Source organism: Euprymna scolopes, chromosome 12 (assembly GCF_053919585.1).
Source record: "Euprymna scolopes isolate OS-2025 chromosome 12, ASM5391958v1, whole genome shotgun sequence".
In the NCBI taxonomy this organism is placed as follows: domain Eukaryota; kingdom Metazoa; phylum Mollusca; class Cephalopoda; order Sepiida; family Sepiolidae; genus Euprymna; species Euprymna scolopes.
Genome location: NC_136493.1, coordinates 25,404,738 through 25,417,040, shown reverse-complemented (window position 1 = coordinate 25,417,040; position 12,303 = coordinate 25,404,738).

Genomic DNA, 12,303 nt, shown 5'->3' with positions numbered 1-12,303 from the left:
TGGTTTGGTTACGCTGCATGCAGTGACAGTTCATCCATGAAGCAATAGCTCCAGAACCACTACATCAAAGCCTATGTCAGTCCTACCTCCAATCCGCAGGTCTACAGTGTTCACTGCTGATCCCAGGACTAGTTATCTATAACTGTCTTGCCCGCTGCGGACCATTGTGCATAGTATGTGTTCCTCCGGGATGCTGTCTGTTTTATGGGAGGAGCCAGCCCAACTCCTCCTGGGTAAATATCGTCAAGTAAAGTTATCAAAATGGATTGTTGCTTTTTAATAATGCCTGATATCTAATGTTGTCTCCTGTTGACCTACTGACAAGGGACACGTCTAAAGAATGCGTATTGTAACCAATATAGTAGTTTCTTTGTTTTTTTTTTCTGTTTTTTAAGGTCTGGATACGAGACAGTCCCTTTTTACTTGCTTACAAAATTTGATTTTCTTAGTTAAATGGATCAAGAAGTTTTATTTTTATGTGATTTTTGGAGTATATCTTCATTCTGTGAAGGGTACATAGATCATAAAGATTTTTCTGTATTTTAATTAGGTTGAATTTTGGACAAGAACAAATTTTAAACAATGCTTCTCAGATCTACTAATTTGATTTCAAGTTTATTGAAAACAATCTACGTATAAGATGCTTTTTCTGGTTTGCTAATGAATTCTTTTTAAAAATCTGCCCTTTTGGTGTTATTTTTTATCAAAACAATATTGTAGGAGATTCATTGAACATGTGCTATTTTATCTAAAGCTGAAGGTTACTTAAAAAAAATTATTTACTTTTATTTTTTATGGAAATCGCTCGAGACAAGGCGTGAAGACACTTGATGTAAAAAGCTAACAAGAACAAAAGATGATTGTTGCAAAGACAGGAGATGCTTATTGACCTTAGTCTTGAAAAAAAATCTATAAACCTAATCTATTTGGGGGTTCATTTTTATTTAGTGTGTGTGTGTGTATATATATATATATATATATAATCCCAAAGCTGATTGCTTTCTCTCTTATCGAAAAAACCATACTTAGTATTATATTCACATACATACATCAACTTCAGCGGTGATCACAACTGACTTCCAGTGCCCCCAATGTTCTAGACTAGGGCTACAGAGCCACCTCCGTGTGCACAGATGAGATGCAGAAAACAATCGTCATCATCGGATCCGATGGACAACCACCACATACATCAACTATTGCTACAAATGTCTCTCTTCATCGGGGTTTTTTTTTTTTGTTTTTTTTTTTTTAATGGAAATTGCTTGAGACAAGATGTGTGTTCAAGAAGACTTAGGATATTTCATTAAAGCCAATCAACATCTGAAAGTGGAAACAAAGTTTTTGTAGAATTATTTTGTAAAAGGAAACACAAAGTTTACGCGAATAAAGTTTTTGTAGAATTAGTTCATAGCGTGAAGCCACTTTATGTAAGTGTTGGATTATGCCAGAGCAACATCGGGTTCCTTGCTGATAGTCAATTTAGAAAATCGACTATTATTATTAAAATGTAAAATATTAGCTAATGAACATTATTATTTTGTTAACTATTGTGTAGAAAAAGGTATGCAGAAAGAATGTTTTGAAAGAAGGAACGTTTAGTAAAATATTTAGAAACAATCAAGGAAAGAATTCGGTCTTGGGAGTTGAGTGTTAAACTACTAAATAAATTTGGTCAGAAAATGTGACTGAAGGTCACGTGCTGGGTCTTTGTGTGGTCGAGTGACATAAGTACAAAGGAATAGTTACATATATACAAGAGTTAGGAGATATATTGGAGGAGACAGGCAGTTGAAGTCGAGAGAGGGACAGACTGTCCTCAGATTGAAGATGGCTCCAAGTAGAGGAGGTCAGGAATGGCGATAGTCAGAATCAGCGTTGCAACTTTTCAAAAGGGGGGGGGGGAAACATTCTGAAATAAAAAGTTGCCGAAAATAAAACCCGAGGCTCTGTCATTTTCTTGGTGAGAATTTCCATTGTATCTTCCCATCAAACAAGACCAAAGATGTACCAGATATGTTCCCGTTTGGCCAGATGTTGAAACCCCAAATAATTGTTATTCGTCCTTTGTGTTGTAAAGGTATTTATCTATATTTTTTTTCGTCATAAACTGTAATTAAATGTACATACACGCACAACGAACTTTAGATTAGACGATCACAACGCTATAAACGAACACAGGTATATACACATGTCATATAGATGACTCTGACACGTATATATAAATGTATATACACTCTGTATAAACATATTCATTAGAAGAACATTTTATATACACTCAATACATCTATACGAACCCCTACAATGTGAGATAAGGAGCTAGCAAGAATGAAAGTTGATTATCGCAAAGACAGGAGATGCCTTAATCTTGAAACAACCAAGGTATGAGAAAAACCGTGAGCAGGAAGAGTTCCACAACACAAGCAGGTCTTGGAAACAAGCTACTGGAATAAGAAGCTGTATTACAATGCGATATCATAACGAATTGATGAAAACCAATGGAAGCAGAGAATAGATCAAACAATTCTGAAGAGTACATACCATAATAGTATTTATATAGAAAAAGACTGAGGCTAGCAATATCACTTTGTGAGAAGTTGTAGAGAAGAAGGGGGGGGCAATGTATTAAAGTTATTGCCACACAGTTAGGGTCATGTGCGTTTTGTGTGCTCTGGACATCAGGGGCAAATTCCCGTGACTAATGAGTAGGGCTATGACAACAGAATATTCTTTTGACTCTCAAGTATATATCTGACAGAGTAAGACAGTCAATTAACCGAGAACCACATCAGTCTATATAAAAACAAGATATTAACGGATATCTACTCAAGAGTCAAAACAATGAAAAGAATATGCTGTTGTCACAGCCCTGCTAATGAGTGGTTATGTTTTGAAGGGTCCATCACTAAACTAAGCTAAAAGTGTATCTACTGGGACATAGTGCACATCTTCTTGACCGTGATGCAGGATCCTGTGTAACCCCTCCCAACGTATCTTACGCAGGGAATTGAAAAGCAAGATGTCTGTTTGAATTACATTTAAATTTTAACATGTTAGTTCAGTCAGAGAAGCAGGAAACGGGAGTGGGAATTTCAAAGTCTAGCCATTCAAGGGAAGAAACTATGAGAGTAAAAGGCACTCTGGCGTCTATTTTTAATGTTTACTTATGAGTTTACATTGAAATTATTAGAAAGAACAAAAGTGAACATTTGTATACAAACACTCGCAACAGGATCAGCCATGAAGTCATCAATCCAGCTCCACTATCGGCTGGGAGAAGCATCATGCTTGTCAACTCAAAACCTGGCTCAGAGAAGTGAAGTAGGATGTTGAATTGATTCTGGGCCCTCACCTTTATGGAGTGCTTCACTGGAACCGCAAATGGCCTCCACTCAAAACAGAACCAGACTTAAATTGTTGTGTCTGGTCTGCCAGTGTTCGGGATGTGGTGAACTTGTTGCAAAGAGCTGACCCAACCGACCCAGGGTGAATCTCGCAACCATAACCATTCTATACAAACAGACATCTTTAATTTTATCAACCTTTAAAATTCACATCTTTAAAAAGTATTATTTTATAATTTTTATTTATTTTTTATACTTCTAAATGATCATTTTTAAAGAATTACACCTGAACTACTCAAGATTTCTTTATATTAATAAAATTTTTGTTACTAATCCTAACCTAACAAAATATGAAAACTGATTAAGAAATCTCAATAAAAATACCCCATTTTTTGAAAAAGATTTTGTCCCTCAATTTATCGGTGAGAGACCTATGTTTTCAGTGGCGTGCGTGCGTGCGTGCGTTATTCCGGACGATTGCCAGATAACTGTCCATTAGTTTTTCCTGAGATTTTGCCACAAATTGCATTTCATTAAATGGATGTGCAAAGTAAAAAAATTTATTTGCGAAAATTTCCGTTGTGTCCATAGGGGCTATATAAAAGCGGTCAAAAATGACCCAAAATGACACGTTTTTTCCCCCCCATAACTTTTGATCCACCCATTAGATTTTTCTGAAACTTGGCCAAAATGTGGAGCCCATTGTTCTTAATATAAATCCAGTATGGGTGACCCTGACAAAATTTTGGTTTGCGTCGTTGGGGACTTTCAGTGCTAAAAACGACCCTTTTTGTATCTTTTTCATATTTCTCAACAAAAACTTGATATGTCTGGCTATATAGTGGCTTTTCTCGGTGGTCAACTCAAATATACATGTGTTATCCATTTACACTGGGATTTAGCGTCCCCAGGGACTCAAAATGACACTTTTTGCCCCATAGCGTTTGATCAATCCATTAGATTTTCCTGAAACGTGGCAAAAATATGAAGGCTATTATTCTTAAAATAAATTCAGTATGTATGACCCTGGCAAAATTCTGGTTCACATCCCTCTGGGACTTGTAGAACTAAAAAAACATGCTTTTTTGGAGCTCTTTTTTCATATTTCTCAAAAACTTGTATGTCTATACAGTGGTTTTCCATGCTGCTGAATTCAAATATACGTGTCTTAAGGCATGGAACTGCACCGTTTGTCCATTTTCATTGGGATTCGGTGTTCTCAGGAATGACCCAAAATTGCAAAAAATGACACTTTTTACTCCATAACTTTTGCCCCATCCATTAGATTTTTCTGAAACTTGGCGAAAATATGAAGGCAACGTTGGCCTTTCACACTTCTCACATTCATCATTTCTTCATTATTTTTTGTGGCGTCATCTCACATGCAGCACCAGAGGGGGACCACGCACTGCTTGTTTGTTTTTTTTTTTTGTTTTTTTTTTTCTTTGTTACGACTATAATTGTACAAGTTGTATTTCCCGGAAGTGAATTTTTTTTTCTTGAGTTATCTCCCTTGATTCATTAAATAATTAGTTTTGGTACTTTATAAATTGCTTCAGTGAGGTGAAATTTTAACAAACAAAAACATTGAGTCTAAGCATACAGTTTTGCAAAAGTGTTCAGTTAGGAATGAATATTGACGAAAAGGGTTTGAGACATAATTAAAATTTCATAAGGGACATTTTCATTTCAGCCATTTTTATCCTTTTAGTACATGTCTCTCGATTGTGATTGCATAAAAAAGTCCCCATCCTGATGATCATAATCTAAATTTAGCATGTGATTTGGTATCTCCCAAGTTGTATCTCGTATGGCATACGTTATAATGGCAGTTTTGCAAGAGATCGTTAAAAAAAAAAAAATACTGAAATTTTACATTTATTTGTGCGAGACAGATATCTGTGTGAAGCATAGAGCAGGGGGGTCAGTTGTGTCGGAAACAAAGAAAATTATGACTGCATAATGTTTTCGGAGAGTAACAATCCTTTCTTGGAGTTGTGTTCCTTTAATTGGGTGCCATTTTCCTGTTCTTGAGTAATGATGGCATGCTCTGTGAAAATTGCTTCTAAGAACAACATATTCTAAGAATATAAATAACACTAGTCATCAACAAATTTGTTGTCTGTTTTGTTTTTTTTTTTCAGATGATTTAGGACAGATCTAATGCACTGACTCCAAAAATCACATTGGTTTTGCTCAATCAGATTAAGTTTTTGAGCTATGGCCACATGTCGTTGTTTTTTATGTTTTTGTTCGCATGTCTGCATGTGTGAAGCATTTTAGAAGTTGGTGGGATAATTAAATTTATTATTTTAATGACAAGAAGTATTCAGGTCCGATAGTTCTGGGTGATTATGTTGAAAGGGGATCAGTTTGAAGTCAAAATCTTCAAAAAAACGTGTTCAGCATACACAAAGAAGGACTGGCCTGTGTGGGAAGAATTGGTGCCTTGCAAAGAAAGGAGTGTCATCAACTCTCTTGTGGACAGAGAGAGAGAATATTTTTCCGACGGCTACATATCAAGCTCAGCTTAATCAAGCAGTTCAAGATTCTGGACAAGGATGGTGACTGCTTCGCTTATTTGTGTTAAGCTTTTCCAGGATTGACCATGGAGAAGTTGAAAGCTAGCATATTTGATGGCCATCAGATCCGGCAGCTCATCAGATATCCGGAGTTTGAAAACTCCATGAAGGAAGTGGAACTGGAAGCGTAGAAGATATTTCTGGTAGTGAAGAACTTTCTTGGCGACAATAAAGCTAGAAACTAAGCTGAAGTTGTCAACAACATGCTGACTGCTTTTACAAACCTCGGCTGCAACATGAACATTGACATGCACTACCTATTTTCACATATCGACCAGTTTCCTGAGAACCTGGAGCCAGTGAGTGATGAGCAGGGGTAGAGATTCTATCGGAACCTAAAAGAGATGAAAACTAGGTATCAGAGTCGTTGGGATGCAGTCATGATGGCTGACTACTGTTGAAATCTGAGGAGAGACATCCCTGCCACTGAGCATTCCAGGAGTTTGAAGAAACAAAAGTTCAAGCCGTGAAGTTTGAACAATAGCGATACAACACTTACATGTACTTACCTCTATCAATACATACCATTCAGTTTACAGTAATCAATGTGTTTATCAAGTAATCAATATATGTTGTTGACATTTTTTTTTCTCTTAAAAACATTTAGGATGATATGTGTTGACAAAAATCAGTTGATAAGGCCACAAAAATGTAATCGATTTTGTCACAAGAGTTTTTTTTTTTTTTTTTTTTTTTTTTCAAATCAACTTGGTACAAAAACCTAGCATAGTGGAGAGAAACAGATACCATTTCTGGATTCAGCAGTGCAAAAATACTGTAAATAAGTTGTCAAAATATAGACAACATTCAAAAAGTAGAATATTGTTGTCCAGTGTAATTATCTTACCTATATAGAATTATATTTGATAACTTTATTTGGCATTAAATAATCCATAGCAACCTGACATCCAACTGTAAGGTTTTGCTAGGGACAACTACTATTCAATACAACACAATGGAGTGTGTAAATATCTCCATTGGTCAATCTGTCAAAAGTTGGATATCAAATGCAGCAGCAACTCCTGGGAACATATACAAGAAAGAACAGTCGGAAATAGATCATACTACATCATCCACTATGACTATGCAATACCTACAGCCACGTACCTATAAAACAGAGCTATAAACCATAACATAGTGATATGGGACAAGAAGGAAAAAAAGAATCAATCTTAGTAGAAGTTAGTATTCCCAATGATGCTGAGTTAAATTTAAATAGAGCTGAGAACAAAAAGATAACGAAATACCAAGGTTTTATGTATTTTCATCTCCCAGACTTATGCAGATAAGCTACCCATTAGAAACTCTTCTTAAAAAAAAAAAAAGGCTTTGAAGAAACTGACAAAGATGAGCAAAGCTTTGAAATTTTGGGTTTATGCAACCTCAATGGAAGTTAGAATTTGGACAACTTTTGATCTATTTTGTCTGATTTGATAAATGATACTATAGAGATACCTCCCCACCCTTAGAGGAAGTATTGAGGTGATTCACCGGGAAAAGAAGAGTTGTCTGAAATAGAAAAAGCCATCATCGAAGATAATGAGAAAGAATTATTCCCAAAGGTAAGATGAGGTAATTTGAAGCTAATGTATCAAATAATCAGTTATTTGTGACAGTTGAGTTTGTGGCTCAGGCAGACGGGAACAGATTGTGGTAGATGCAAGGAAACGATGAAATGAGCTGATTAACTGACTGGCAATGATGCCTGAACAAATAGATATCAACAGATAATGTTTGGAGGGGGTTCTTTTTCTATGCTGGCAATATTGCACACATCCAAAACATGATTGATTGACAATGGATCAGTTTGTATTTTCTCTTGTGTTTTTCTGTTTTTAATTCTTATAAACCAGTGCTTGCACCCTCCGCAATCGCTAAAACAAAACGGCTAGAACGAGAATAGGAAGAAGATGGAAAAGAAAACCACAGCACACAAGCGTTGGGGTCAGTAGTTGTCAAGGGGCATGTGAGCGAACCCGTGCAAGCGCGAAACTGTCAGTAATTGTTAAAAAAAACCCTGATTAATACGTTTATTGTTATCAAGAATACCAGGCAATTCCAATCATCTTGCTAGTTTTGATGACTCCAATCAAAGCAAGGGAATCTAAATTCAGCTGGGTTAATTTGAAAATGATATTTGAATTTTTTTTTTTTTTTTAAACGGTGGTCACCACTTATCAAGGCCCGGAAGCCACTCAGGGATAAGGGTTATTGCAAGTACAGTACGTTAGTGTGGAGATTTGATGAAGTGTTTACTTAAGGGGGCGGTTCATTAGGAATTTGTTAACGTTGGACTTGAAGACATCCAAGTTGTAGTCAGGTGGGAAGCAGGCAGACGGAACAGAGTTCCACAGGCATGCAGTTCTAAGAAAGAAGCAAACTAACACTAATATTAATACAATAAGATTATAATTATTTGCGAGAGATAGTAAGTTATTGTTTGGATTTTGTCAAGGTAGATGTGAAAGGTCAAAATTTCAAAATTTGCTTGACATGGAAAACCTTTGATAGGAAATTTAGTTAATTAATATGCATATGTAATGTTAGCAATTTGGTCAATCAGGGTGAGTTTGGTTCTGACAAGGCATTGGCTGTACGGAACACCAGACCGTGCCAACCCTACATCGCTACCCGACAAAAAAGCAATGCAAGAGAAAATTTTTCAGTCAGAGTTGATTTTGTAATCGCTTTTACTTGAAGACCCACCAGGTTGAGAACACTAAATTTAAACTCCCTGATTTGAAGAAAAGGTTCCTTCTATTGGAATTGGATTATATCGCTCTCTGTTCTCACTCCCGTTCGCGTCAACTCCGTGACAAGTCGGACATCGTAACGCTTTTACGAAAAGGAACTGAAAGCTTTAACAGCCTGCCAGAATTAAGCTCACGTGTTGTTAAGAGGAACCTCGGAGTTCCTACTCTTGGCTGATTGCTAGGGAAACTACGGGTCTATTTATAGATCTAAGGCAGTCAGGCAATGAAGTGACTGTTGAAGAGAAATTGGAGGATATTTTCGCGACCATGTGTGCATTGATCTCTTGAGTTTTACAAAATTATTCAGCGCTGACAAACTTTTAAACTAAACTGGATTATATTTTATTGTTGTGATATTTTGTTCAACGGCACATCTCACCTCACCTCTCGGACAATTTACGATTAATTGTTTCTTGCAAGGACCCGTGGTGTAGTGGTTAGAGTACTGGGAAAAATCAATTGTAAAAGTGATATTCGCCTGAAGACTGTAGGTTCAATCCTCAGTGTGGGCAATCGAAATATACATTTGCGAATTACTTAGGACCTCTATCCAGTCATGGCTGACGGAACAAGAGCATGCTATCCCTGTGAAGTAAATAAAGGGTTCCGCTCGAAATTCCATCCAAATTCCCGAATTTGACAGAAACATTCCCAAATTCAGAAAGATACACCTGAAGAAGGTCGGAGGTTATATCAACCGAAATGTGAAAATCACACTCAAGATGAGAACAGTAGTCTGATGAATTATAATACAAATAACCAATCCTTATCTAAAAATTCAGGAACGTTAATTGTTTCTCTTAGTGAAAGGTCTACAGGTTGCAGTTTGGTGTATGGATTTTGAACTGTTTACTTTAACTGGCTGTCATCGTTTGTCTTAGACTATATTTTACTGAATGGATTAATTCACCTATGTTCTACTCCACTTTGAATTTGATCTCCATTTGTTTCCTTAATGCTGTTTAATATATGTTGAAGGACTGGAAGAGTCAACTCGATTGATTTTCAGGACACAACTGAGAGGTAACCACCTACCTAACTACACCCACAAGGAAGAGGGCATGGTTTACGGATTTGAAGACACAACGTGGGTATGTTGTCACATCCATCTGCCTGGAGTATATTGTTTTGTTTTTACGGACTTTTCTTTTCCTAAGAGGAATAACCAGTTACTCTCATCGAACCCTGTCCCTGTGTAGTAGGATCATAGCGAACCCATCATATTATGCTGATCATTCAGGGTGACCAGAATAGCTATTGAACTTTTTAATTGGTGGGGTTACACCAGGGAACCCATTGTGTTATATTTGGGTGTTTTGTGACTAGTTGAACTCTTATACTGAGAACGCCCTCTGGGGTCTTCATCGTGTTATAGGCAGCATATGGTTTACAAAAGATGGCGTTAAAACCTTTGACACTTTGCTGCTGCAATGTGAGATGAGATTTGTGCTTACTCTTTTAACATATGCTATGATCTTATCGGATATAACGCAGGGAATTTTTACAGATATTTGGTTTTGAATGTGTACTTTTCCCAAAGCATCATTTACTTTCTTAATTCACCAATGTCCGATTGCAATAACTAACTTTCTAACTTTGTTCTGGAATCTTTCTGGAGAACTCGGCAATCTGCATAGAATTTCCCAAGTTCGACAGAAAGATTCCCGAGTTTTACAAGATACACCGAAATACTTTTATGGTATGTATTTCACTCAGCTCCAATCTATGCTCCCTCCCCGTAAAATGTTCATGGCAAATATTCCCCTAGCTGAAATAACTTTCTTTTTCTTTATTTTTTTTATATAGTCATCACCACTTATCAAGGCCAAGAGGCCACTCAAGGATAAGGGTTAAAGAGTGTACAGTAGAAATTGGACAATATAGTAATCGTTAGTAATGGAAATTCAGTAAATTTGTTAACTTAAGTGGAACGGCTCATCAAGAACTTGTTTACGTTAGACTTGAAGACAACCATATTGTAGACAGCTGGAAAGCAGAAGACAATTCCACAGGCATGCAGTTCTAAGAAAGAAGCCCTGCTCATGAAATCTACGTTTAGGCCCAGGCACAGATAAAGAGTGGGGGGGGGGGATTATTGATAGTGTTTTCTGCTAGACGGGTGTTTCTTGTGAAAGTTTGACGAGGGGGGACCATAGATAGAAGCTCAGTCGAGCACCTGCCATGAAAACAACGATAAAGCAGAGACAAACTCGCAACATCTCCTCTGCGAGAAAGAGGTTGCAGGGAAAAGAAAAGGACATCTCCCATGAGGCCACAAAGTCTATTTTGAACTCTATCAAGGCAGGATAAGTCCTTTCTAGCAGCTCCTGCCCAGATGCGGCAACAGTACTCTATCCCTGGACACACCTGGCTCATGCACAGATAGAGAACCGCATCAGCAGTGAATTCCCTATCTCTGCCCAAAATTAAATGAAAATTCCACAAGTAGAGTTTCTTTCCCAAAACTGTTCATCTGTGGAACACAATACTGCTTGTTTGCTTCCTGGCTGCTTATAACATGGTCGTTTTCAAGCCTAATGTGAATAAATTCCAATTAAGTTGTTCATTCAGATAATCTAGCCCTATTCAAGTTCCACCGTGACTGATCTTGTCTCACCTTCTACCTAACACTTCACCCTTATCCTTAAAAAATGAGAACCTTTCCCAAAAAAAAAAATGTTGGAGGTTACATTGATTGAAACATTGTAAAAATATCATTCAAAATGAGAACAGTAGTCCAAAGAATCCAAATCCAAATAATCGTCATCTCAAAAATACAGCAATGTAAGAAAATGTAAAATAATGCAGAATTAAATTTTGATAACAACATAAAAAGAATGTTATTCTTCAGACGACTATTCTCGTCTTGAGTGTTTTTTTCACAACGTTTCAGTCGATGTAACCTCCGACCTTCTTCAGATATATCTTGTCAGATTCATGAATCTTTCTGTTGAACTCATGAATCTGCACAAAATTTTGAACGGAACCCATTATTTAATCCACATGAATAGATTACTCTCATTCTATCAGCCATGGCAGGGTAGAACTCTTAAATAAATCGCAATTGAGTGTCGCTCACATTAAGGATTAAACTTTAAACCGTCCAGAAGAGTGTAATGTTGCAATATTTTTGTACTATAACGGGGTATGATCCTGCACAGTCGGGAGATTCTATTTATAAACGATGCTGCTAGGAACTGACAAATCGAATTAATTCATGTTCTGCTACCAACCAATCAGAAACCAGAATTGCTCCATAAATATTAAACCTTTCTGTAGCAACATCGCATATGTTTTCTTCGTGTCAACATGGGAAGAATCTTTTGCTCTGTGGATTCCAACTCGAGAACTGTCTACTGCGAACCAATCACCTCCAGGACTTGTGTAGAACAACTAACCATCAGAAACTATTCTGAAACTAAGCATGGCTTACACTTCTAGAGGTTATGGGTCCAGCATATGTCTTTATTTCGATGGATCCGAATCAAAATTCAAATTGTGGCAAGTGAAATTTTTAGGATATTTACGAATTCAAGAGCTACACAAAGTACTTCAGGCACAACCTGAAAACAGAAACGACCCCGACTTTATTGAAAAGAATGCAACTGTCTTTGTGGAATTAACACA